This window comes from Stegodyphus dumicola, chromosome X2 (assembly GCF_044657685.1).
Source record: "Stegodyphus dumicola isolate Sdum_Otavi_A_Nest chromosome X2, ASM4465768v1".
Lineage (NCBI taxonomy): Eukaryota > Metazoa > Arthropoda > Arachnida > Araneae > Eresidae > Stegodyphus > Stegodyphus dumicola.
The window spans coordinates 127,850,925-127,878,270 of NC_140781.1; the positions used below are offsets into that span (position 1 = coordinate 127,850,925).

The window sequence follows — 27,346 nt, forward strand, 5'->3', positions numbered from 1 at the left end:
AAAAGTTTTTCAAAGGGATGTATATGATTGTTGCTGTTTTTTAATATAACGCAAATTAAAAATAAAGAGAGTGGAGAAAAATGTTATGATCAACTCCATATCAGGAATATATTTTATATCTAGTTTTCAAATAGTAAATACCTTCTCTTTACACACAAAGCCATCAATCAGTAGAACTGCATCAAGAGTAACAAGCAACCATACCCCCAAATTAACTGTTAATTTCCTGGAAAAAAGGGGAGCAAGAAACGGGTATCATATCCCTTTACTCATATTCCTATGAGATCTCCTGATGTATCCTCCATAGAGTTTTGCGCTTTTGGACTTTTAAAAAAGGGATTAACCAAACGTAGAGCTACAACCCTCTTTGAACTTTGTAAAGCTGAACTTAAACTCAAGCTAAAGCTGCTAAAGAGGAATAGGATGAAATACCTAACGCTTTGTTGTCTTGGAAATTACGGTGTAGAAAGATAATGAAGAAAAATGATTATCAAATAGAGCATTTAAAACAAAAAATGTTTCGTAAAATATTGCTGTAAATACAATGAAAATCTTCTAAAAAGAGTGCGAACAGCCTCTGTATGGCCAATACAGATAATAATATGATGTAAATGTAAATATAGTTAATCTAAATATGTTTTATGATTCTTGTAAATCTGGTTTTTTAAAACCTTTACTATGTAAAAATAAAGGTGCAGTTATTAAAGTAAATAAGTCTTTTTTTTTAATTGTATGTATAATGTTCAAATGTATGCTTATGCGAATTTAATCGCAAGCGTCCAATACAGATAATAATATGATGTAACTGTAAATATGTTTTATGATTCTGATAAATCTGTTTTTTAAAAGCTTTACTATGTAAAAATAAAGGAGCAATTATTAAAGTAAATAAGTCTTTTTTTTAATTGCATGTATAATGTTCAAATGTATGGCTTATGTAAATTTAATCGCAAGCGTATTTTGATAAAATATGGGAGTGTCACGCTGTCTGCAGCAATAAAGTCAGTGCTAGTTAGCGACAACAGAATCTTTCATATGATGTATTCATTATTAAAGTTTGGGTTATGTGGATATATTTATACATATATTGTCAGAAAAGTAATTATTCAGATTCATGGAAGCATATTTCTAATATAACTAAAAATATTCTAAAAATGTAAAGAGAGTTTTTATAGTTGTTAAAATCTAGACCTCTGTAGTATTAAAAAGTTGTGGGAGTTACTCTGCAAATCTTTTTTTAACTTTGTGTTTAATTGTTTTGCTATTATGCTCACTTACTAAACTCTTCACTAAGACTGGGTAGCGATGAGTTATCGCTAAATCTTGGAGAAAGTATTACAAACACGAACGAAGGGTGTAAAAGACTCTTAATAAAACTCAAAATACAGAACAGAACTCCCTCCTGGTGCTTACAAATTCAGCCAGCATTTATTGATTTAAATCGAAATAAGAATTTCAAACTTTAAACTAAGACTAAGGAGAAGTTAGTTAAAAAGACTACACATAGGTATTTAACATGATAACTGGCTCTTTTACCTACACCTGTGAAAAAAGCACTATCGGCAAGCATAACTAACACCGCACACAGGAACGCTTATCCTAAGATTGCAAACTAGTAACGCGGCCTTTAGCAGGCAGAACACGCTCTATCTAAGCAATCTAAAACATTCTTCTAAATAATATCTCTTTCTATCTCATTTACATCTGGTAGGGAAACGGAAACGATGAGTGACAATAAAGATCCAAAACATAACATAACTGATTTGTGAAAGTAAGAGTAGCTTCCTTACAAGCATTAAAATATTTAGTTTTCGTGAATTTAATCATAAGCTGGACTATGATATAATTAAAGTCTTTAATGCTGTTGGCAGCATAAAAAATAGCGCAACTTTCATTCATTTATTATTTATCTATTCATTATTTAAGACTGTTTTTAAGTAATAACACATTTCTTAAATCTGTATTGCACTAAAATGCTTGATCTATCTGAGTGTAATCATATGCATGATTATGATATAATCTGAGTGCTTCACACTTTGCCCAGAGCAATAAATGCTAACTATATTTCGAATAAACGGACTAAGAGAATTAGAAATTCAAAGAAGGTATGTTGGAGCTGATATATGAAAAGAATGGAAGTGAGTTAAGCCACTGAACACTGGTAATATGCATTTGAAAAATGGTAAATTTGATGGTACTAAAAAAAGTTGAATTTAAGAATTTCTTTATACATGTGATATAAATAATTGCTAGTTTCCTCCAAAAATCATCCATGAAAGTAGACATAGACGTAATTAGAGTAGGGAAAAAATAATGGTGTAAATTAACCTGAGATTTTAAAATATGATGTGTATTAAATATCAGAAGTTGCAAGAAATATTTTGTTAAAAGTGGATAAAATAGTGAATATGTCTGTAAAATTATAAATGACATTTTTGAATGTGCTTAAAGGTAATTGTGATTTAAAATTAAGCATCATGTTTGATAACCTTAAAAATATATGAGAAATAAATACTGATATTCATTTATAAATGATATTTAACTGTATTTTTAATATTGTGGAAAGAAATTTATGCATAAAAAAAGCTAAATCAAATCATGTAGATTATCAATTACCAGAAAATATAACAAGTGCATTAAAATTTATAAAGAAGTATTAGAATACTCAAGAAATTATAATAATTCAAAATGTTTAAAAAAGTTTATTAATGTCTAAAATGAAATAAAACATCATGAATTTCAATGGTAAGTCTATGATAAATGAAAACAGTACAATAACTAAATTAAACTAGAATTATGAAATGCTAAATAAGGGGGAAAATGATTAAAGTAAAAAAAGTAATTAACAGTTATAGACTTAATTTGCTTAATTTAAAAAATATTAAACAGTGTACAGAAGATATTGTTAAACATCTAAAAGAAATCAGAAATAAAATTAAGTGAAATAGCTAATATTATTAATAATACATGTTTCTTTGTAAAGTGTGTATATAACAAGTTAAAATTAAGGAGTGTATAGAAAACTATAAAGGATAAAATTATCCAAAAATTTTAAAATTATGTTTGATATGCAAATGATATAATAAATTACGATTATGTATATGATGAGAAAAGGTAATAAATAAGTGTAAAATCAGAATATGTTGAAAACTATAAAGTTTAAAAAAGTGTGAAAGAAGTTAAAAAATTGCATCTAAAATTAAATAATGTAACAAATAAACAGCGGGTACGTGATCAATTTCGTTTGTAAACTATAATATGTAAGTTAAAATTCAAAGTATGTTGAAAATTATAAAAGGTATGAAAAACAAAAGAATCTGTGTAAAATTAAATACAATATTCCAAATTAGAATTACACCAAATAAATATATAAGTATTAAAAATATTAAAATATAATATTATGAACAGAAAATATAAGTTAAAATTAAAAATTCATGGGAAACTAAAAAGAATAAAAGTTCCAAAATAAAATTAAATAATTTATTTATTTATTTATTTTTGTATAGAAAATTTAATTCTTAAAAATTAAATAAAATATTCCAAATCAGAAATGTTAAGTATTAAAAATTACAGCAAATAAATATACTATTATGAACAGAAAATATAAGTTAAAATTAAAAGTTCATGGGAAACTACAAAGAACAAAAGTTTCAAAATAAAATTATGTAAAATAATAAATTTATTTATTTTTACATAGTTTAATTCTCGTTATTTTTTCTTTTTCGTAACAGCTACTGTTTCTAGAAAAGAGCTATGAAAGATTTAAATGATAGTCTTAAAAAATTTCCAAAATATATAATTCTCTTTTTTGTCAACAGAGGACACCATGAGCATTTTCCAAAAATAAGATAGCCACTCATCTGATGCCAGTTTTGAAAAACTAAATTCAAATGCCAAACCAAAACTGAAGCAAGAGATCTACAACTCATCTTAACCAGCCTAAAACAGCCCACCTCCACTTGTGATGTCGTGGATGAAGTTATACGTTGTACCTGTGATATAACTGATGACATTGTACCTTGCCATGCCTTCTTTGTGACTTCACTGGTCACGCCGCCAGCTTCTCTGATGCAAAACTCCCATTTTACCCCTTCTGCGGACGACAAAGTTATTATTTGAATACTTGAGGAAATTTTAGCAAAATATCCATAATAAAATTAGATATGTTTCTGAGAAACAATTTTAGCTACTGCTAATATTATAAAAAGAGAAAATAAAGAAAAAAATCATAAAACATTTTAAAATATTGTCAACGTAACTTGCAATGAATGCAAACAAAATTGCCTCACCGACTTACTATGTTAAGCGGGGCTTCAATTGGATGGCCAGAAAGGTGTCGCCCTCAATTCCTATACCTATACTTTAAACTGGCGACATTTTTTTAATTCGACTGGATTCCCACTAAAACCCATCATAATGCATGATTGTTAAAACACTCAGATGGCATATTTACGTAGAATATATTCCAAATTTTAAAAATTAGACGTACTAAGCAATAATTTTGTTATATTTACAGGCAAATATTTGTAACATTATATAGTATATATAATTTGTATTATTATATTGATAATTTAAATAAATTCATAAAGACTGGAATCGTTGAGCATCATCTTCCAAACAAAATAAAAATACGAATACTTAGCACTGTAATATTGTAGATGAATCTTAAAAATAGGCAAGACACCCTAGGATGAAATTATGCAAATTTTATGGAGTATTTCTAAAGTATCATCTTACTTCTGTCCTGAGTTAACTCTTTTCTTTCACATAACATTCTTTCATTTTCCTCTCTGTTTCAAAATTTCCCATTATTTTTAACGAATTTTCCTATGACAGTGCAGTATGGCAAGATCATTAATTGGTACGCCTTTTTTGGATGATAGCAAAAAGGCCAATTTTTGAACTTCAGGCTTCCTTTTAATAACTCAGTTTTTTCATTCTATTACAGAATATATTAAAAGAAATTTGTTATACCAGTGTATCAACACATGACAAGTTACTGAGTTTTGAACATAGTAGTTTGTGTTAGTAAATTCCCCCTTTATAAATTTGAACTTAACATGAAAAACTTGAATTAAACACGAAAATTAACTGAGTATTATTGTTTATTGATTTTTTTTTTTTTTACCTTATGAAAATATTGTATGGTTCAAATAATCAGTTCTGGTTTAAAAGAAGAATGCTGAAAATTTCTTTGACATTTACTTCTACTTTTAGGTGCGCGAAAAAACAAAATGCTTACTGATAATTTATGAAGGAAATAGAAATAGCAACTACAATTACAAGTAAATTACCCAAATTTTGAGCCGACTTAAACTTTTACAATAGGTGTTGCGATTAAAGAACAGTTAGCAATTCGCATAAAAGATTTATTTTACAAAATGTAATACGTATGACACTGATTTTGACCCATTCATAAATTTCAATTTATAGGAGGTATTAAATTTAAGTATTAAGGTAACTGTGGATGTTAAAAAGTTAAATATGATTTTGGAACTTGTCATTAAATTTGGGAAAGGAAGATTCAGGGAGGGACTCTTTAGGAATTCTTAATTTGCAGTTTAGTGAGCACTTGACAAACAAATAAATAGAATATGTCTGGTAGATTCTTATGGTTCACTATATATGCTTGAGACACACTTCCTAATGGAGGCGAGAATGTATATTGGTCTGTAAAATATAAATCACTACTTTGCAGTTTCTTTAGCAGAACACTATTCTTGATTATTAAAAATGAACTTGATTAAACTTTTTCATTTCAGGTATGTAAATAAACAAACTCGTCATATTGTTTCATAAGTTTCTTCATCTGAAAAATTTCATTCATGTAAGTACATTCTGAAATCACTGGACAAATGCTAACTCAAACCGTGATTCAGTTTTTAGATGTTTAAAAACTATTTCAAGGAGACCAAGTGACACCAGCCCTAATTTCGTAAATAATTACATTTCTAATATATTCGGGTGCTAATTACGAGGAATTATGTGTATGAGTCTGAGAAAATATTCAAATCTTAGTCGTTGTCTTTCCCAGAGTACGACTCGACCTTTAAATTACCAAATCGATGTGTTTACCATTACATGGTAGAAGCACGCGCAGTAGTGTTTCCATTCTGCGATTCCTTGCAGCCTTCCTTTCTCTATGCATTAATATCTACGGGTCTGGTTTAAGCTTGCCGATTTATTAATAAGTTGTAGAGCAATTAGGTTATTTTGAAGTAGGAGACATGAAAAATGAGCAGTGCCCTCGCCGGGACTCGAACCTGGACCTCTCGAATACACGCTAAGTGTACTACCGTTACACTACGAAGATATGCAGAAAGAAGGGAGAAAATACCTTATATACTCACACTTTTAAAGGGTGACAGCGGATTAGAGGACTCAATCGCCAAATCCTGGTGGTGAAGAATCATCATCCACAAACTTTTTTAATTCGAGCACCACAGTAGAGATTTTTAGGTTATTTTGAAGCAGGAGACATGAAAAATGAGCAATGCTCTCGCCAGGTTTCTAACCTGGACCTCTCGAATACACGCTGAGTGTGCTACTGTTATATCACGAAGGCATGCAGAAAGAAGGGAGAAACTACTTTATAAACTGATGTGATTAAACTTTATAAGCATTAATAAAAGGTGAGAATTAGGTAGGTCTAATAGAAAATTTAGATAAGTCTTCATTATGCCATTAGTCTAATGAAGACTTATCTAAATTTTGCAAGTACATGCCAATAGTTATTGTTATTGCAAATATTTATTGAAAATTTGCCAAATTTCAAGTTGCAGAGTTTTAAGAATTGCTTTGATTTGCGCACGTTCTGGTTAACAATAGGTTTATGTTAATTAATAATTTTTTTATTATGTAATGTCTAATTAAGCAAACCCTCGCTTTAAGCAGCTAACCGCTCAAGTATTTGTCAAATAGATGTCAGTTACAGCCTAATGCTTATAATTGCATCAGATGTAGTTAATAGCAACATGAAAATGGAAAAAAGACATTTAATATGAAAATAAGGATATTATTTATGATAGCAAGATTGTAGACTATGGTTCAAAATCATCCAAGAAATCTCTGTAGCAAGTTGTAGTAAAGATGCCCAACTCGCTAGAATGCGAAGAAACAACTTCGAGTAGTAAGTGGTCACATCATTCACCAGTTGATCGAGTTATGTAGGATTCAGCGCCCAATCAAAATAAAGTTGAAAAACGTTCTTGCAAATAAAATTTTTAATATAAATAAAATTAAATATTGTAGAATGATGAAATTATTTATATTGCTTAAAAATGTAAAATAAAATTGATATTTTAAAGAAATATTGGAATATATTAAGGGGTCATAGCTTAATATATACAGTACTTAAGTACGAAAAAAATTTTTTTTCCATTAACGGACTATATGCGAATAGGAGAATAGGTGTGAAAAACTTAATATTTTTAACACTGTCTGCACCATGTTCAATTTTGGTGGTTCATTATTTCAGTAAAACATGGGTTCTACTTGAAAAGTTCCTTCTGATTGCTGCTTGGCCATTCATTTTATATAAGTGCCAACTCTTTTATCTAAGTACCTATACAGTGTCTTAGCAAGCGGAAGGCGATTCGACCATGGCAGCATTTTTCACGTGAATCATTATTTTATGACGGTTAGTCATGCTGATTATCGATTCAGATGAAGACTACTAAAAATTGACATGCAGGATAAATTTGAAATCAGGAACAGTTTTTTCTATAAACAAAGTATTCAAAGAATTCACTACGAGATTTCAGAAGTCATATACTGTTGTTATACCCTTTATTCCAGCGAAACTTTCGAATGTAATATATGCGTAAATTATGATTACAGTGACATTAATGAGGAGGGATTCCTGGTTATGCAGAGAATTATTTCAGAGTGTTACTTCCGTTATTGACAGGGAAAATGAAATAGCGAAGTGGAATTTTTGCAATGTATTCTAAAATGCAGTCTCCAGAACAGTAATACTACTGCGAGCTTTCCTCACAACTGCTGTAAGTGTTGCTAGTTGTAAGAAGAATTTTTCTAAACAAAAACCATTTAAGAAGCACACCATCTACAAGTGTTTATTTCGTGTCTAAGAAACTTTTGTATGTTGTCTGCATAACAGCTGAAGCAATAAAATATAATTCAGTATTCCATTGATGATTTTGTTAAAAAAAGAAAGAAACAAGCAAAATTATAATATAATTTTTAAAATGTTGAAACTAACGTTTTCTTGAACAAAATTATAGCTTTAATTTATTTCCGTATATGTCATTTGGACATTTTTTAGTTATTTGCTTGAGTATCGAAAGGGGCGGCAAATTCAGGGATCTTCCAAGTGGAAAAAGCCCCGACTACCCCCCTAATGACTATACGTAACTCTCCATTGAGGTAACATCCGACCTTAGATCTTATAGACCAAATGGATTTGAAGCCATTTCGACGACATTTATTGAGTCTTAGAAAGAAAAAGGTTACACAGACATGCAAGATCCTAGTTTCTTACATTTCTTATGATATGTCTTTTTCTGAACATAGTCTTTTAGTGCTTCAAGCGATTACTAATTTGCACATTATACATATATGCACATAATAATTCGTACATGATTTGCACATTAATATTTAGTGTATAATTTGTTTTTACAATTGTTATGTAAATCATAGACATACATTATTCAGTCCTTAAATTCAATATATCATTCATATATGCAATAGAAGGTTTTAGGCCATAAAACTTATAGATAGTTTGAGAACATACAATTCTTAGATATTCAGTATTAAAGAATATAGTTTATAGGTATTCTATAGCTCATAATCCAATATTCATCATTTCCAATAGTCAATCAAAACGGTATTTAATGAAAGAATTCTGTGACAGAGGGATCCAAAATAAATACTTCCTCCCTTTATAATATGCTCCTTTGGGAAATCTTAGCTGTGTAATAATTGCAGTTGGTTTTGTTTCGTGCAGTATTCTGTGCACCACTTTATTGAAAGTTAGACTGTCTTTATTGGAAGTTAGAACTTACCAATTTTGTACAGCTGGTCTCTTAAGCCAAATCTCGATAAAGGGAAGTTTATGTTTTTTGAAATGGTTCAGTGAGAAAAGGATTTTATTATAAAGAACATAAGGGTCCTGAAGTTATGCCAAGTCTAAGAAGTATTCACGAAGCCTTCAAAGATGTGACTAGTTGTTGGAATAGATTTTCATGAAATGAGCTATAGAAATTTCAGAGAAACTGAGTTATCTGAGACTAAAACATCGCTAAGACTGTTGAATTGCGGTACCAAATATGTACACTGCAAAAAAAAAAAAAAAAAAAAACGGGGGGGGGGGTGTTAGTTCTATTTCTCCCGTTCTACTCGACCGATTGACAAAATTCAAATTGCGTTTTTCATGTCTCGAAAGCGCGACTTAGGATATGTATTAGATTTATATATAGAATTGTTCTAACATAGGTATTTTGACACAAAATCGGACTTTTTCTGAAAAAACATACCAACTTTTTTTCTACATTTCGATTCTACGTTTCAAATTATGCCTAGATTTTGTAAAATTTGGTGCGAAATTTACATAGAAATTCAAAAATTTATCTTGGTAATGTTTCCAATTTGCGCCAAGAATAATTCACTTGGCGTACTTCTTAATATATGGTAACCAATTTTCCTTTCTCTTCCATTAAATGCCGAAACGAAAAAAAAGCCACCTCTTTCCTATCTTTTCACATTGTGCATGCGCGGGAAAAAAGTTACATCGTTCTTACGTTCAGATAATTTTAGCAAAGTGTCTAAACCACATTTGATATTTTATCACTTACAACAAATATGCCAAATTTCAAAATGCGCCAATATATAAATTCATGTATATCTTCGGAAATTTTGAATAAAACGCTGTAATTTGTTTACAGGTATGTTTAGAAATATATCTACTTTAAGATGATGGTAAAAAATTTATAGATTATAATTCAAAATCTTTTTTCAAAAATTTATAAAAATTATTTAAAAATACAAATTAAAAAATAAATCATAAAAATGGGCGAATTTTATTTGGAATGAACCTGAATTTCGAAATGTGAAAGGAAGAATCAAATAAAATTAATAAAAGAAGAGAAATTAATAAATATATACCAAACTCAATGAACATTGAGAAGCTAAAATTTTGAGAGCTAATTTTTTAAAAACTACTTGTGCGATTTTTACAAACTCATGGTAGTTTGGCTAATTTGAGCAGTATATGAAAAATATGGAAAATAATTTATATATTATTTCAGAAAAAGGCCGATTTTGTGTCAAAATAACTATATTAGAACAATGCTGTAAATAAATATAATACATATCCTAAGTCGCGCTATCGAGACATGAAAATCGCAAGTTGAATTTCGTCAATCGGCCAAGTAAAACAGGAGATACAGAGCTGTTTTTTTTTTTTTTTTTTTTTTTTGTTGTTTTTTTTCCCCCGCAGGGTGCTTAGATTTTCTGGCTATTTCTGCGCAAAGCACAAAACTTTGGTTTTGACAGTGTCGAATTGGCTGTGTGATCCGTGGGATAAGTTGCTTCTTACTCTTGAGTGGAATGGGAACAGTTAATGCATTTGGCTGCTTCCTGGCATGATTTATTTGACTGATTACCCGCGCACCGCACGCAGACAGGCGATGTTTTACATCTAAGTGCTCTGGCAGTTGTAACACCGTATGAACTTTATGGAATACATACAAGAGTTGAAGCCTATATATAGGCATTGCCTCTGCGTAATGTAGATTCAAATCAAATAGAATCAATCTGAATCAAATGGATCTAATGGAATCAAATGGATCTAATCAGAATCAAATGGATCTAATTGGAATGAAATGGATCTAATCGGAATCAAATGTATCTAATGGAATTAAATCAGCGATCCAATGATCTTTCCGGATTACCTGTAGACTGATTTTCTTTGGTGAATTGCTTCTAGAGATGGAGCTGGAATATAGTTATTGAACGCTTGCTAGAGATCTTGTGCTTTTAAATATGATGGAACTCTAAATACAATTATCTGTTCCCACTGTAGATTTGGTTCATGCAATTAGAGTTCCTCTTTGAGAATTTTCCTTTTCTCTATGATTTTTTCAGGCAGTGCAAGTATCCTCTGTTTCTACAGAGTACTAATAGTTCGTTTGCGCGAGTATGGCTGATTTGTTGTATTGGAATTTTAAGCTATTTGCATTCACGTTCTTTGGCCAGTTGCAGCTGAATACTATTGGGTGAAATGTCTGTGCTTTTTTTGAGCTGTGATGAGTACAGCTTTCGCTGTGGTTTGTTAGAGCGCTTCTTTTTCCTTGTTGCCATGGTAAATGATGCCTCGTCTATTTTCTGATATTGAAAATTGGTATCCAGCCGTTGAGGATGAGAACATGTGTTCCAGGCAGAAACTAAGGGATTATCTTTCCAAGGAAGTGGAGCTGCTGCAGTCTCACTCAAAACGTCCTTTTCTGCTGGTTGTAAACATGATATCAGAACAGCATATTCAAGATTTTCCCTTGTTAAACGTTGAATCTTAAGTTCGTGTATGGCTCCTCCTTGTCTTGATTTAGTTATTTCTTGCTCATTGATGATAGTTCTAATTCCTGCAAAATGTTTATCGAGAATTTTCGAATCCCCATGGAAAAATTTATGCGGGCTTCTATAGAGGCTGTTCGTACATCTTTTAGGAGATTTTTCTTTGCCATAAAAATTGTCTGCTTTAAAATTTTTTAACTGCACTTATATATTTTAAAGTGTAAATTATCATCTATTACATGACAGTTTTGTTTCCATGCAAAATGGAGCTTTTAAAGAATTAGGGGATGGAAGGCTATGTCTTGCTCTTTCCGAAGAAAATTATTCGTATTTAGTTATTAAAAAATGCTATGCAAGCCATGTTTTTTCAATTCGTAAAGCAATAGGTAATATTGTCAACAAGAAAGGGAAAATGTCTCTTCAATAAATAATACAATAGGTAATATCGTCAACAAGAAAGGGAAAATGTCTCTTCAAGTGGAAAAATTATTCCAAATACATACCAAGGAAAAAACGAAACGTTTCGAATATGGTAAAAGTAAGATCTTTAATGTTAAAAAAAATGCGCCATGTCAGAGGACATTTGCAAAATGATTAAAATGCTCAGTGTCAACTGTAAATAAAGTGGTTAACGTTGACTTGGACTTGGGATAGCTGTTCAAGAGGAATGAGATAAAATACCTCTTCGGATACTACAAAAAGCTTTATTGTCTTAAAGAAATTACGGAGTAGAAAGATAGTGAAGAATATGAGTTATCAAACAGAACATTAAAAAAGGTATTAGGTAAAATATTGTTGTAAATACAATAAAAGTCGTCTAAAAATATACGATATTTATTTCGATATAAATGTTATCTTAGTTTTCAATACGAGTGGGACTTGAGAGCTCTTTGGCTTGCTGATGGGTTGGTTGTTTCTACAATTAGACGGTTTTCACCATGCTGTTGCTGTATGAATGCTGATGTAGGATTTAAGTTCTGTTACAATACTGTCTTGACTACGTCAGTTAAATTAACACTTGGTGTTAAATGTTGAAATGGGCTGTCTGTAGCGGAACTTATATAGTTAAGAGTCTTGTTAGCGACTCTATTACCGACGCGCAGGTGCCCATTACCCTATCAATGACTTTCTGTTTTAGAGTTTCTCTGTTACTCAAAAACTTGAGAGGTTATGGCGTATTTTTCAGGCCTGAAAAGGTTGTGGCCATATTCGTAAGTCGTGCCTGTAATGCCCATTTGCCTATCTGAGCCGCTTGAGTTATTTTAGAATCTTCTTTGGACGTAGTTGTTTTGAGTTGGTTTATTTGTAAAGAAATGGTTAAGAGTGATCTCTTTAGATCTTTTGTTGGATTCTAGAAGTGATTCAAGGATATTTGCACTTCTTTGTGTTTATGCTTTAATAATAGTTGAAGATTGACTTGTTATTAATGTATTAAAGGATTTTGTAGACTTTTTAAATTTAGACTTCTTTGAAAAATTATATGTAAGAAACTATAAGTATGTGTTTTAGTTAATGAAGTATAAAAGTTAAAATAGGTTTTTATAACTTTTTAATTCGGATAATCCCAATTACCCCAATTAGCTAATTTTTAAGGGAATTATTATTAAGGAACGTGTATAGTATAACTATTCTCAAGAAAGATTGTATTATTTATTACTGAAAAAATTAAAATTCTGTTGATATTTTATTTGTTTATCAAACAGAAGACTGATGAGATGAGATAATCTATTGCTACTTATTAGACAATGTATTTAGTTATTAACAGTCAATTCTAATAATATTTTTAATACATTTTAACAAAATGAAGTTATTTTATGATGTTATGAAGTAAGGAAATTAAAGGACGAGTTGTAACTACGATACTGTTACTTCGAAATTATTATATAACAATGAATTAATGGTAGATTTGAGAGTTGTTTATTAAAATTTAAAAATAAATGCTATTTTATGAATGAATTTCTATGAAGTTATCCAATCAAATTACGTTACAGATACAGGAACCAATACATATACAGAACTCAAACAAATACGTCTTTTATTGTTGATGGCTGAAAAAGGATACTGTGTCTATACTATAAAATCCTAGGCAACGAGTGCCTCTTCAATGCATCTATTTACCAGTCTTAATCTTCACTTTGCGGACATCACATTTCGCACTTGATCGACGAACCTGCCTGCTGTAATATTTTAAACGGTACCGAATAATATAGTCAAAGCTAGATCAACCATTAGGCAAAATAAACACGTGTTTAGAGCATCAATAAAAAGGGGCACCACAAAAAATTGCTTAGGGGCCCAAGCAAGGGGGAGCACCACAAAATTTTCTCATTTCCGGTTTTACAGTGGGAATTTGTGGTGCAGCTAAACCGAGACCTAGGGAAGAGACTCGTGTTGTATAGGAAATATACGAGGTGGCACAAAAGTCTTTTAAGAGGCCTCTTAAAGACAATCTGGCTCTGAGTATAAGCTATAGTCTAGTAGTTTATATATGATTGTCAATTTTCATTGACATATTAGATTGTTTTGTTTCTCTCTCATAGGTAAAGAATTCGGAAGCATAATTGTCACCATTTGCGGGATTACAAAAGCAGAATTTGGGAAAAAGGCCATAGAAGCGTATTACAATTTAGACTTTATTTTCAATTTTTTATACTAGAAAATATTGGGATCTTCTTTGACTGCATTATTTTAATTTCGTCTTAACTGATTTTAAACCGAAAACGTCAATAGTTTTAAAACAAATTGAATATCTGTTTTACTTAATTTACTATTTCAAGCATTGCAGTGTAATGAGTACCAAATTAAATTTTATTCAGTCATGAGTATTGTTTCAAAAATAACGTATCTGAAAGATGTGAATTAGAAACCTATATCAGAACTACTGAAGTATGTTTCAGTATTTTTAAATCAATAAAACAGAAAGGAATGCAGTATTGAAAAATCAGAAATTGTCTTTAAAACCAAATTAATTAGTTCATCCTTGATTAATTGTAAAAGAGTTGGTATATATGGTATATTGCTTTATATGCTTGTTCATATTGTAACTAGGAAATTTATTTTAAAAATATTGTAAACTGGAATAAAAGCGAGCAAACAACTAATATATCTCATATATCTTCTGTTTAAAAAAGTTTGAAATAAATTAAAAACGTTTTGAGAACAGCCTTAAATTTCAGCCATTGATTTAAAATAACTTAGATTATTATCCCATTCTTCAATCGAGCTATAATTTAAATTTGTACTCAAAGTATATTTTAAATAGAAAAGAAAAAAATTTCTTTTGAAAAACTGATAAATAAATACTTCTGAAGACTATGCACTGTCGCTAGATGGCACCACTAACCGAAACCATTTGATCTATGTTAAATCAAGCACAAAAGCAAACACTACAGAAAAAACACCTAATAAGTAGATGTTTTCTTTTTGCCATGCTTCTGTGTAAAAATGGGAACTTCACATCCTTTAAAGGGACGGTGGACTTTAAAAATTAGTTTTAAGTTTTTGTGTTTTCAACAAGAAATTTTATACATATTATAATGCCAGTTTATAAAATATATGTTCAAAATTTCAATTTATTTTAAATTAAAAAATTTTAAAACAAATAATTATTTGAAATTAAAAAATTTTAAAACAAATAATTATTTTAATTAAATATTTAAAATGCTCCTTGCGCGCTAATTTTCAATATTTTTTCCTAATTTTTCCTTTTAGTTAGTTATAAAGACTTGACAAAAGTTTTTGTGTATCCGTTATTGAATATGATGGATCAAAAATTTTTAAAAAGGATTTTGTGAACTTAAGCCCAGTTTTGGGAACAAAGTCACCTTTTTTTAAACATTATCACAAGATTAAACTTCTTAATAACCTCATCTCCAAAAATGAATACACAGATCTACTGTAAGATATAACAAGATAGTGTCTTCCAAATATCATTCATTTAACTAAAAATGAGACGCATGGAGCATTTTCAAGACATACGAACTGCGAAAAAATTTGTTTTGAGAAAACCGAATTTAAAGTTCTTCTTCAAACTTACCTTTAATACATGGTCATGAGAAACAGCAAATTAACTTTAAATATGAATATCTAGATACTGGATAACATTTTCGTATCATTTAATTATTTTTAATCTCATAATATTAAATTTGAGAAAAATAAACATATCGCAAATTGGTATGTGATTCGAAGTTAGAGGTAGAAACAATTTATGCATCATAGCAAATGAAACTTTTAAAATTCACCCGCATCATATATTTTACCTTCATTTGTTACATTTACATTATTTTTTAATGTTTTACAATATTTTTTACTATTTCTGTTTATTTCCAAGTGGGTAAACTTATCTTTTTGCTTTGGTTCAAGCGACGTTGATCACGCTTTTATGCAAAGAGTAGGGAAAACGAGTTGGCTTCCTCCTGTTCTACGCCTATAGCATTTATATAACCAAAATTAATTCATTAATAGTTGTCAATACTGACATTTCTAGCCTTTTTTAAAGAAATAAACACTTCTTTTGGTCAAATATATAAAGTATAACATTAGTAAATATCAGTTGAAATACATTTTTTTATATTTTCCCCAAAAGTTAAAGGGCAAAGTTTACGCTGTTTACACATTTTAAATGCTTGTAACTTCTTTACAAGAAAAAAAAAAAAAAAAATCAATATTTTTGTTGAGTTTTAGCTATTTTAAAGTCCACCGTCCCCTTAAATGTTCCAAAAAATTTAAAAAATAAAACTCAACCAAAAAGAAAAAAATTTTCCGATGTGTGTAATGCATACCGTTAATCCTTTTTTTTTTTTTTTTTTTTTTTTTTGCGTGTGCGTTAATTAGGTTACAGCCGAAAACATCGCGGACGAAAACGTCGCGGAGAAAACAACGCAAGGCAAAAACGTCGTGCTACAAAACATCGTGGGAGTAAACATCGCAAAGAGAAAACATCGCAGTTCTAAAACATCGCGGTACAAAACATCGTCGTCGAAAATAAAGCGGTTCAAAAACTTCGCAGTTTAAAAACATCGTCGTTGAAAATATCGTGGTAAAAAATAAAGTATCTACAAATCATCGCATGACGATAACATCGCAGACATGCTTTTTTCAGGCTTTAATGACTGTAAATGGATATTCCCATATTGATTTGTGATCGCAAGAGGGAAAGAAGGCTAATTTTTACTTTAATACTTTTTATTAACTAATAATTTTTTGCTGAGAAAATAAGAATGAAACTTAAGCATAGAAAATTAATGCATCTTATAGCACTTAATAGAATTTTAAACCGACATAGTTAACTAACAAAGGCCATTAATAAATCATTTTTATAAAGTTTTTACTGGTAAGTTTTCATGAAAAGTATAATCTATAATTTGCATTTAATTTTTTATGCTTAAGTATCCTTCTTACTTTTTCAGCAAAAATTTATTAGTTAATAAAAAATGTGAAAGTAAAAATTATCCTTCTTTACATACTGCGCTCACAAATCATTATGGGAATATCCATTTACAATTATTAAAACCTGAAAAAAGCATGTCTGCGAAGTTATCGTCATGCGATGATTTGTAGATACTTTATTTTTTACCACGATATTTTCGACGACGATGTTTTTAAACTGCGAAGTTTTTGAATCGCTTTATTTTCGACGACGATGTTTTGTACCACGATGTTTTAGAACTGCGATGTTTTCTCCCACGATGTTTTGTAGCACGACGTTTTTGCCTTGCGTTGTTTTCTCCGCGACGTTTTCGTCCGCGATGTTTTTGCCGCGAAGTTATCGGCGGACACCGTTAATTATAATAATGTTACAAATGTTTCTAATTATCAACCTGATGACAGATTTTGATGAAAGCACAACAAAGTGTAAAGTATTAGTACAGAATAAGAGATTTGTGAAGCCTTGATACTTTGTCAACTCTCAGTCTTTACTCCGCTTTTCTGTTGGGTTTTCCATTCACGCAGTAAAACAAATCGATACATAAATTGTGAAGAGATAATTTAAAGAAGCTTCATTCTCATCTTGGTCTTTCCAAAGCTAAAACAAAACGAAAGTATTGACCTTACAGTCAGTACTAATGATTAAATAGATTGTAGCTGTACTAGGAAACTGATAAGAAATAATTACAGAAATTGAACACTTTAAGAAACACAGCTACTTGCTTCTCACGTTAAACTGTTTAAAGTGCTATTTACTGTTTAACTTAATTAACTTAATTTGAAATTTCTAAACTTTTGTTTATAATATATATATGTATAAAGAAGTAAAGGACAAAAAAAAAAAAAAAAAACTATTTCGTAGGCAAATTTATTAGCAAGCTCAATAATTGAATTGTATGATTTTAAGTTCATTTTATTATAGTATATTATTAAAGACTTCAAGAATATACCAGGAAAATAGATGTTTAGAGCGATGACTTTGTAGAAGCAGACTGAAACACAATTATTGCAAGCAATTTGTTATTTTATTCAAGCTTAGCTAAAATTTTGAGGCCATTTTGAAATTTTCTTCACTGATTTTCCTTTTCTAAGTAAAACTGAAATTAGATTTTCATTGCAGCCATACAGAAACTCTAAAATACTATGAACATGTAATTGGAGATATCTTAATCGATTTTTTATCTTATGAACGAACAGCAAGGGATTACGACCTTACTACGTATTTAATAGTTCAGTTATTAATATGTCAAGATTTTACAATCACCAAATGACACAAAAAATGAAATTTTTAACACCAACTATATTATTATATGCGTATTGCGTATCATATCTAGAACCATTTCCATAATACTACTAAGTAAGACTGTTCAAAATATTATTTTATGATAACAATGTTTAGTTTTACTTTTTCACAGCAGATGGCGATACTAACCGGAGATGTGAGAACTTTCTATCTGAATAATTACTTAAATTTAGTAGCACAGTGCACTCTAAAAGCTTTATTTATATCAAAACGACGCGGAGAGAAATAAATAAAAAATCTGAATTTATTTTCGAAATAAAATGCTCTTTTCCCCCTTTTTTTTACCTGTTAGCAAAATTGTTGATGACATTCTGAAAGTTTGCTTCATTATTTCAGTTGTTATTCTGGATTCTGGAAGAATTGCAGGAGCATGGACTTTCTACCTCCATGAAAAGAAGACGGGGCCAGGTCTTTTGTTGGCCCCCCTTTCTCCTTCGTTCCTCCGATGTTCGTCTTGAGAATTGGCATCAAAGCTCATTCATGTGAGATGTTTCTGGGGCTTTACAAGATTGAGTTGTTGAGATATATCATATTTCATATATATCATATTCAAGTTACACACGGCATAAAGACACACCTACTCTGTTCGCCTGGGTTTGAACCCAAATTTGAACTAGCAGCATTCAGCTGTCTAAACCAGTGCTCCGCAACCTTTTCTCACCTGCGACGCACAAAAAATCTTTCTGGAATTTCGTGGCACACCAAAGAGTTCCGAGTTATCAAGGAAGTGCCGAAAAATTTCAAATGCTGACACACTTACAATCACACACACAACCACACAACAGTGAAATATATAAAAACATTTAAAATAGATTATTATTAAGGGGAAATATTGTCATTGTGTATTAAATACATGATAAAAATTGCAAAATGTCAAATACATGTATTTGATTGCGGCACACCTATATTCTACTCATGGCACACCGGTTGCGGAGCACTGGTCTAAACCACTCGACCAATGGGGGGCGGGTCTTAGAGAATTAAATAGAACGAATTCACTTAAATGCACGGCAAAATAACATATAATCAGTTGAAATCTTTATTGCTTTCTTTTTCGTTTGTTGACTTCCAGGGATCGGTTCACTTTTAATGCGGTACAAATTTTCATTGAAGCAATACGTCAATGTAGGTATTTGAAAATCGTCATCCAGACGGAGATTATACAGGCCAGAACTGTCAAATATCAGTTGCATATACGGTTACGTCTAAATAATGAAACTGTGACTTGATTGCTTTAAAATAAAACTGAAAGCCTCAGTGATTTTCTCCATCCTTTTGATTGAATTTTCAAGCTCAATCTGGGTTTTGCGGGTATATTAAAAATCTATTTACTATTTGACATTTACTGATCCTTTACTGGAGAGTACAAACATGGGTAATAAGTTGCATAATGTCTCAGTTTCTTTTCAACAGCAATACAAATTACTTACACTAAAAATCGTGCATAGTCAGTATAATTATATGAAAGGTGCAGTGGTATTAATATACATCATTAAAATAATATGTGAACATTTAATCGAAGGTATAATCAACTTAATGGAAAGTTAATAACTTCTCAATATCAATAGATTCAGTATCAATAGAAGACAGATAAATATCAATAGAAGATATATCGGCTCAGTATCCGTCAAATAGACACCAGTAGACGATAGATAGCTTCTCACTATCAATAGGAGTAGCTAATCATCCTGTTCAGCAATATGTAGACGATTTCTTTCCGAAAGCTGTCAACTAGGCCTGATATCCACAGAGACAAACGAGGCACGAGCCCAGATCCTTTCACTTTCACTTTCACTGCTGCATCCAAATCCTTTTATTATATTTAAAGTATGAATAACGTTATGTATTTTTCCAATTCTAGGTATCGGTTTTAAAAATATGATATTAGAGAAGTCGAAATTAAATATTAAATTTCGCATCTCATTTTTTTTTAATCCTCTTCTTTTCAAAATAAATAAATAAATAAATTAGGCAATGCGCCTTCCAAATTATTCAGAAGCCCAGTGTAATACAGAACTAAAATTCCAGAACTTAAAGTTGTAGTGTTTAATGAGTGATATGACAAGGTTTTCTAATGAATTCTAATATTAACTTTTAAGATGATTAGGATATATACCATTAATCTTCCATTACGGATGTCTTTGACATTTGAAAGAAAGTGAGGTTTTCAATTCTAATTTTCAGTCATATACTTAATTATTGAGTTGATTGACAATTTAATTACGTCAGTTTGGTGGTATCTGTATAGTTTGGCTAACGTTTGCAGCAAAATCAATAAAAATTATTTAGGCTTTTCCATATTTTCGAATTTTTTTCGGAGACAGCTAGACTGAGATCCTAGTTTAAAATGCGTAAATTTATGCATACCAAACTAAAGTCCTGAAAGCAAATGCTCAAGAAGATTAAATGAGGTTTTTTTTTTTAATAAATTTGAATGAAAAATATTTTATTTTGAGGTTATTTCACGAAATACTTTGCATGAAATATAATTTCCAACAGCGACAACCATTGTTTTGCAAAGTCTTTATCTCCAGTGCTGGAATCTAGCCACGTCGTAATATTATTTGCATTAATTGAAGGTGAAAAATATTTGCAGTTTAATGAATTTTTACAATTATGATTCTAAAGTAATCAAACTTTATGAAAATATGAATAGTGCATTTTTAGACTTTAAAACTTACGAAATTACTTGAGTGAAAATTCTTTCAGCATACCAAATGTAGCAAAATTATAAATACAGACACTAGTAAATCACGAAAGAATATCAGTGAATGGCAATCAAGAGGGTAAAAATCAACGTCGAATCATTTAAATTGTTTTATTAACAAATGCAAGTTCAAAATGACGTCAAATACCGCAGACTTTGAAATCAAATATCTGGGTTAATTTTCATCATATGAAAAAGCAATCTTTTGGCATTTTATTTTTTATAACGAGTAAAAACTTTCCTAAATATAAATATACGGGCCAAGCTAACGTGTAAAAAGTTAGATTTCGGCTTGTATACAAAATAAACATTCTTTTAATTTAAAAATACAAAAACCGGAATTTTTGCATCATTTAAAACATTTTTGTAATTAGAAGTATATGTCTACGACCAATAAAATACGGGTAAGGACTTTGTGGACACGATTTAAGTAACTTGGATCAGGCGTCCAAGTTTTTATCTCTTCTTCGATGTTTTTAGATTTGGAGCGCATTTGAAAATTTTTGGAAATACCAAAAGTTAAAAAATTATTTGCTCATAAAAAGTACTGATATATATAGATGATGGAAGTAAATGTTTGCCTATATAACGAAATGAAAAAAAAAAATAATATGAGCTTACAACATAAAAAAAAAAAAAATCAAAAATACCAAAGAAACAAAACTGAGAAATATTTGTTTTAATGGCCAACAAACAATGCACAGTTTGTAGAGACATTAGGATTTTTTGAAGCAGGCAAGATGAAAAATGAGCAAACGCCTTCGCCGGGAATCGAACCACGGACCTCTGGAATACGCACCCAGCATGCAGACTACCACACCACGAAGGCATGCCAAGAAGGCGGGAGAAATGCCTTATAAGTGAAATTAAATATATCAGATCATGAAGCCAAATTAGTAAAACTTAACATTTCTGTTCATATAAAGTTTTGTTGGCAAACTTATACACAAACTTACAAGTCTTGGAAGCATAACTTACTTTACGCAAATGTATGTTGACAGATAAAAGAGTGACAGCTAAAAAATATCCTCTAGACATATGGAATATAAATCCAATTTCTTATTTTACTTAAAATAAATACTTTAAAATGTTACCAATTTAACAACACAGCATAAAAGAGTAAATAAGAAATTTTCTCCTTCTTTATTGTGTGCCTTCATGATGTAAATAGACGCAGTCTTCCTAGCACTGGGAGTTCAATAATTCGAATTCTGGCGAAGGCATCGGTAATTTTTTTGTTTCCTGCTTCAAAATAAGCCTAACGAGTCTACAGTGGCGTCCGACTAAACTGCGGTAGACAATAATTCGACTGAATTTGGCGACCGAGTCCTCTTCCTTCTCAGTCACTCTTAAATCATAGTAGTGGGAGGAATGGTAATCTTATCCTTCATCATCGCGTGCTTTCATGGTGTAAATGGAAGTAAGCTTGACTAGCAAGTGGAAGGTTTGCAGCTCAAATCCCCACAAAGTTTTTTCTGATTTTTTTCCTGTTTCCTGCTCCGAAATAAACCTAGTGAATCGATAAGTACATTACTATTAAAATACCTACATATTTAGTTTTTGTTAGAGGAAAAAAAATCTATTACGGAAACCACATGACTACCACATACATTACGAAAAAGAACCTCTTTGAATCCATTTTACAATCCGCTTTGAAAAAAATGTCTTTTATGCCGCCCACCCGGTATAGTGGTTAGCATCACTCATTGCTGGGCCGAAGGGCCTGGGTTCAAATCCCGGATAAAGCTTGCATGTTTGTAAATGTATAGTATCAGTGCGGCATTGCGGCACTCTAAATAAGCGGAACGCCTATAGCCCTCTCGTGTGGTTTGGTGGAAGGTAAGAGGGCTGGAAGACCCTCAGACCCGTTCTCCGGGGTGCTCTCCATCAAAATGAGGGGGCAGAACTGAGCTAAATCTCACTGTCACCTAGAAGGTGCTCAAGGCTGTTGCCAACGAAAGGTGCAATCTTGCGTTCCTTGCCATGAGGAATTTTGTGGGCTTGGGCTGACTACGTCAGACAAATGAGCATAAGTAACAACAACAACAACAACAACAACAAAAAAGATCTTTTTAAAAAATTCCTTTATTCCGTTTTTACTTACGAAAGTCTCGCAAAAAGTCGTTCAGATGGATTCGAGAGTAGTCAAAATGGATATTTCCCTTGAAATATGATACAGGAAATTTTTCGCGATTGCAGAACTTTCTTTACTTGATACAGGGAAGTAATTAAAAATATGAAAGCGGATGTCCATGAATTTAACAATCCAGAGTTCATAACCAAAATGCGTAATCGCAGAGGTGCAAAACAAAACGTAGTGCTTGTTCAACACATCTTTTATGACACTAAGTGAATTTTTGGCTTCATACTTGAGCCAGTTGTCGGCATTGCAATTTTTTCAGAGATTTTAGTCTTTTATAGAGGCATTCAGGCTTGGTGGGACGTTCCAGCAGTTTTTGCTAATCAGACAGGGAAACAAGGATATTAAAGGGCTACATCTTAGACTTGTCGGAAGGTTTCATTCTTATTCGGTCTACAAATTGGAAAATTTTTATGAAGCACAACAGATCCACATTTTTTTCGAAACATTTTTAGTGGAATAAAAAAGTACTTAACGACTCTGATGTGCTGTTAAATCAATAAAAATCAGAGTATTTTTTTTTTTAGATATTAGTTACAACAATTCTAATTCTACATTTATTTAATTTTCTAAATTTAAATATTAAATATAATGCTATCATTTAAAAGCATATTATTTTTCATGTTTACACATTACGGGAACGTAGTTGCTGTCTGGGTACTCAATGCTAAGGGATCCCCTAAAACTTCCGAAGTTTGCAATAACTATAGTGTGTATTTTAATTATGGCAAAGCACACTAGGGCTATCTGCCTAAGGGGAGGGATGCCTTCGTGGAGGACTTTCTAAGGGAAACTGGCTCGTATACACGTTACACATGGGGAAAACCACGAAAACGCCCATGCAGCCAGCCCGTTTGCGGGATTCGAACCTCGAACCGAACTACCAGTGTTCAGCGACTTTACCGCTCGGCCGCTGGTGGGCGCAATAACTATAGAGACAGTATAACGTTACATGTCATGAAACAAATGCTTTACAATCAAAGTTACAAACATTCGATATTACAATGTAGATGATCATATAAGACATCACTCTGCGGTATTTTACGAAAAGCCAATAAAGTAATTCCAGGGATTTAAGTGCAGCCCTTAAAATTCAGACCTTTTTACGTTTACAAATGTCGACCAAATCTATATCTGTACGATGGACACACCAGTTTGTCCCACTTTATAAGGTATTTCTCCCGCCTTCTTACCATGCCTTCGTAGTGTAGTGGTCTGCACCCTGGGCGCTTCCTCACTCCTGTTTCCAAAAAATACCTAATGTACAACTACTTAAATTCACTGCAATAAGATATCACTGTATTTTTCTTTAAATTTCTAAATAGTTCATTTAAAATATATCTATATTTGAAGTTCTGAAAATTATATTTTAAACACAATTTATGAATGTGTAGTTGCTTAGAGAACACATATTTCATTATAATGAAAACTTTAACATCAGTTAGAAAATTTATTTTTCTTCGATATGTGTAAAAGTTTTAACATAGAGCGCTTTAAAGGAATAAAGAATATTTCCTGAACGGTTGATCGTAACCTCATTGTTACATTTAAGAAATTAATAAAATAAGGTAGGATTTCGGATGAGGATAGTTTTGAGTACAGTTTTGACTTTTAGCAAAAAGAAGCAAAATTGGAATTTTTATGCCTCTAAAAATATAAGCAAAAGAACATTTTTCATATTTTAATAATTAAAAAAATGTCTTTCTGCTTTCAAAATTACCTGAGAAGGTATTAATTAAAATTTTTCAAAGGGTATATAAATGTCTTTAAAGACAGCTACTCCAATAAGTTTTCGAATGCAGGATTTTTGAAAGATAACTTTTGCGTCAGACAGACATGAAAGTATGAGGCCAGGTTTCAAATCCTCGGTCTTAAGAATTTTTAAAAAATTGAAAACTTCATGATTCAGTTTTTCCACCGCCAATAAATCGGCGGTTTTCGGCATTTGTTTTCATGAGTAAAGATGCGTAAGTGTCTTCATTTTGAAAATGCGTAAGGGTCTTTCCTAGAGCCACATAGGTGTACGATCAACTCCATTCAAAGCTATTTAGACTTTAAAAAAAAAAAATACCTGTACAGTCAGTAGGATTTTCAAAACAGGAAACATGTGCAGTACTCTCGCTGGGATTCGCAGCCGAACGTGCTTTCATATGCACCACGAAGGGACACGGCAAGAAGGGAGAAAATACCTTGCAGCCCTGCACTGAGAAAAGTGCAGTACTTGCAAACTGATTTAATGGGGTCTTGCATGTTACGTATCATCTCTAAAAAAGTAGTAAACCAAATTTGCAGACATTATATAATTTTAGGATATGTCATCTGATCCCATTTGTACATTTCATCATAAAAGTTTAAGAATTGATGTCATATTCAACATATATGACGAGGCCATAAATTATTTTCCTACGAGCGCTGAACCGCGGAGTTATAACAAGATCTAAAAATTAGGTCAGTATCTCTCACTGACCCTCAACTATTGTTTCCGACAGAAATAAGAAAGAAATATAAGTAAAAATAACTTTTGACGTAAAAAAAAAGAAGCAGTTATCCCTTATAAAAAGCATAAATTAAACAAACAAATAAATGCAGGAGAATATCATGAACCTGAATTAATTGGGATCAAGTCATTTCAGATAACACATGGTAACTATTTTTGGCAAGTAAAAGCAAAAGTAAATGATACGAGAATGTTGAGCAAAAGTATGCATTACAGTGCATAGTTTGCATTCATAATTGTTTGCAAATCTGTTTTAGTCATGAATGTTCTTTTGAGTTTTCGCTCATAACCTTTACTAAGAATTAAGCAACTCCAGTTTAGTGAGCAGTGTTGCAATTGGTGCAGTTTACTCTCTTTCTTCAATAAAGTAGGTCTGTTCATTGTTTTATACTCCCTTATTTAGCAAAAGAAACATAAGTTTTAATTTTCCAAATTTTTTAAAAGTTATGTCAACAATGAGCAGCTGGCCACACTTAAATTCCTTCACACAACGGCAAGATTTAACTAGGAGTATAACTTTTTTTTTTTCCTTTTCAAAATAATACACTAAGATTACTTGGCTCTTGGTAAAATATATATTTGTGTTTAAAGGTTTGGTTAACATGTTATTTTTATGTTAATTCTTTTCTGCGCCTTCTTTTCTTTGCTTCGACCTTTACTAGAACGCCATTTAAGTCAAGCTTAAATGGCGAGCGAAGCTAAAGTACAAGGAAAATACCGCATCAACGAAGTCTGAGAAGAGAACGCGACCTGTAGACAGATGAGAGATTTTACACATAGGGAATCGTATTCAAAGTCCCTTTGCTCTGATTGTGTTAGTAAGGAAGATTTAAATTATTGATTTATTGATTTAAATACATGAGTTACTGAAATCTTACATGCGACGGTTGCTATTGTTGATTAAGTTTGTAAACCTACAAGTGATAATCCGATAAACCTCTTAGCTAAGTTTTACTCTTGTTATTTCTAATGCTCCCGATTCTCCAGAAAGCAGTGTTCTGCGGCGTTGTGCTATTCTCGCTATGAGGCTTGTCACTTCGATCTTTAGGGCAGAGCTAACTTGCACGTTACTTTAATTGTGTAGCCGTTAGGTTAACTTACTGTACTTAGTTAAGTAAATTTCAGTACCTTTGATTTAAGCCATAATTGCTGGCTATATTTTGTAAGCACCAGTGGTGCCGTCTGTTAACTTTTATTTAAGTTAAATAAAGGGTTCTTTACATCTTTTCTCAGTCTCTGTGGTGCCTTTACAAGACACTGTGGTAATTCGCTTCTCGTCTTCAAAAGTTTCTTATTTTATAAGGTTACAAAGGAACGAAACGTTATATAAGTCGTCCTTAAAATACATTTCATGCATTTTGACCTAGGAATGTACCCTAAGAATTTCCGTTCAATGCTCGTATGAAAAGCAGCTCTAATTAAAATTTATATGGTTAATGAATTGCTCAATAAAATTACGAAAAAAACTGAGATTAATGAATTGCTTAAGAAAATTACGCAATTATGCAATTTTAATACCTAAAGCATAGTTTACTATTCGTGCTTAATGAATTGCATGTAAAGAAGACCCAAGAAACAACTTTGTAAACCTAAAATGTTGCATATTCTGAAACCAATATTAATCGTGTATGCCGTTTATTAAGTTATTTTTACACTCACTCTTCTTAATAATTTAATATTTATTAAATTCTCCTTTTTTAAACAGCGGTATTTTATTTAAGTGAATTACGAATTAAAAGCATC

The 27,346-nt window shown here is 31.2% G+C and overlaps 1 long non-coding RNA gene across 1 annotated transcript in view; it reads right to left on the bottom strand.

The window, feature by feature from the left end:
- The window catches only part of LOC146992910 (uncharacterized), a 119,690-nt gene extending 94,335 nt beyond the window's left edge, over nucleotides 1-25,355 (bottom strand). The window contains exon 1 of the long non-coding RNA XR_015039210.1: nucleotides 25,178-25,355. This is a non-coding gene — a long non-coding RNA (uncharacterized LOC146992910). The remainder of the gene's footprint in view (nucleotides 1-25,177) is intronic.
- Between the last annotated feature and the right edge of the window lie 1,991 nt (nucleotides 25,356-27,346).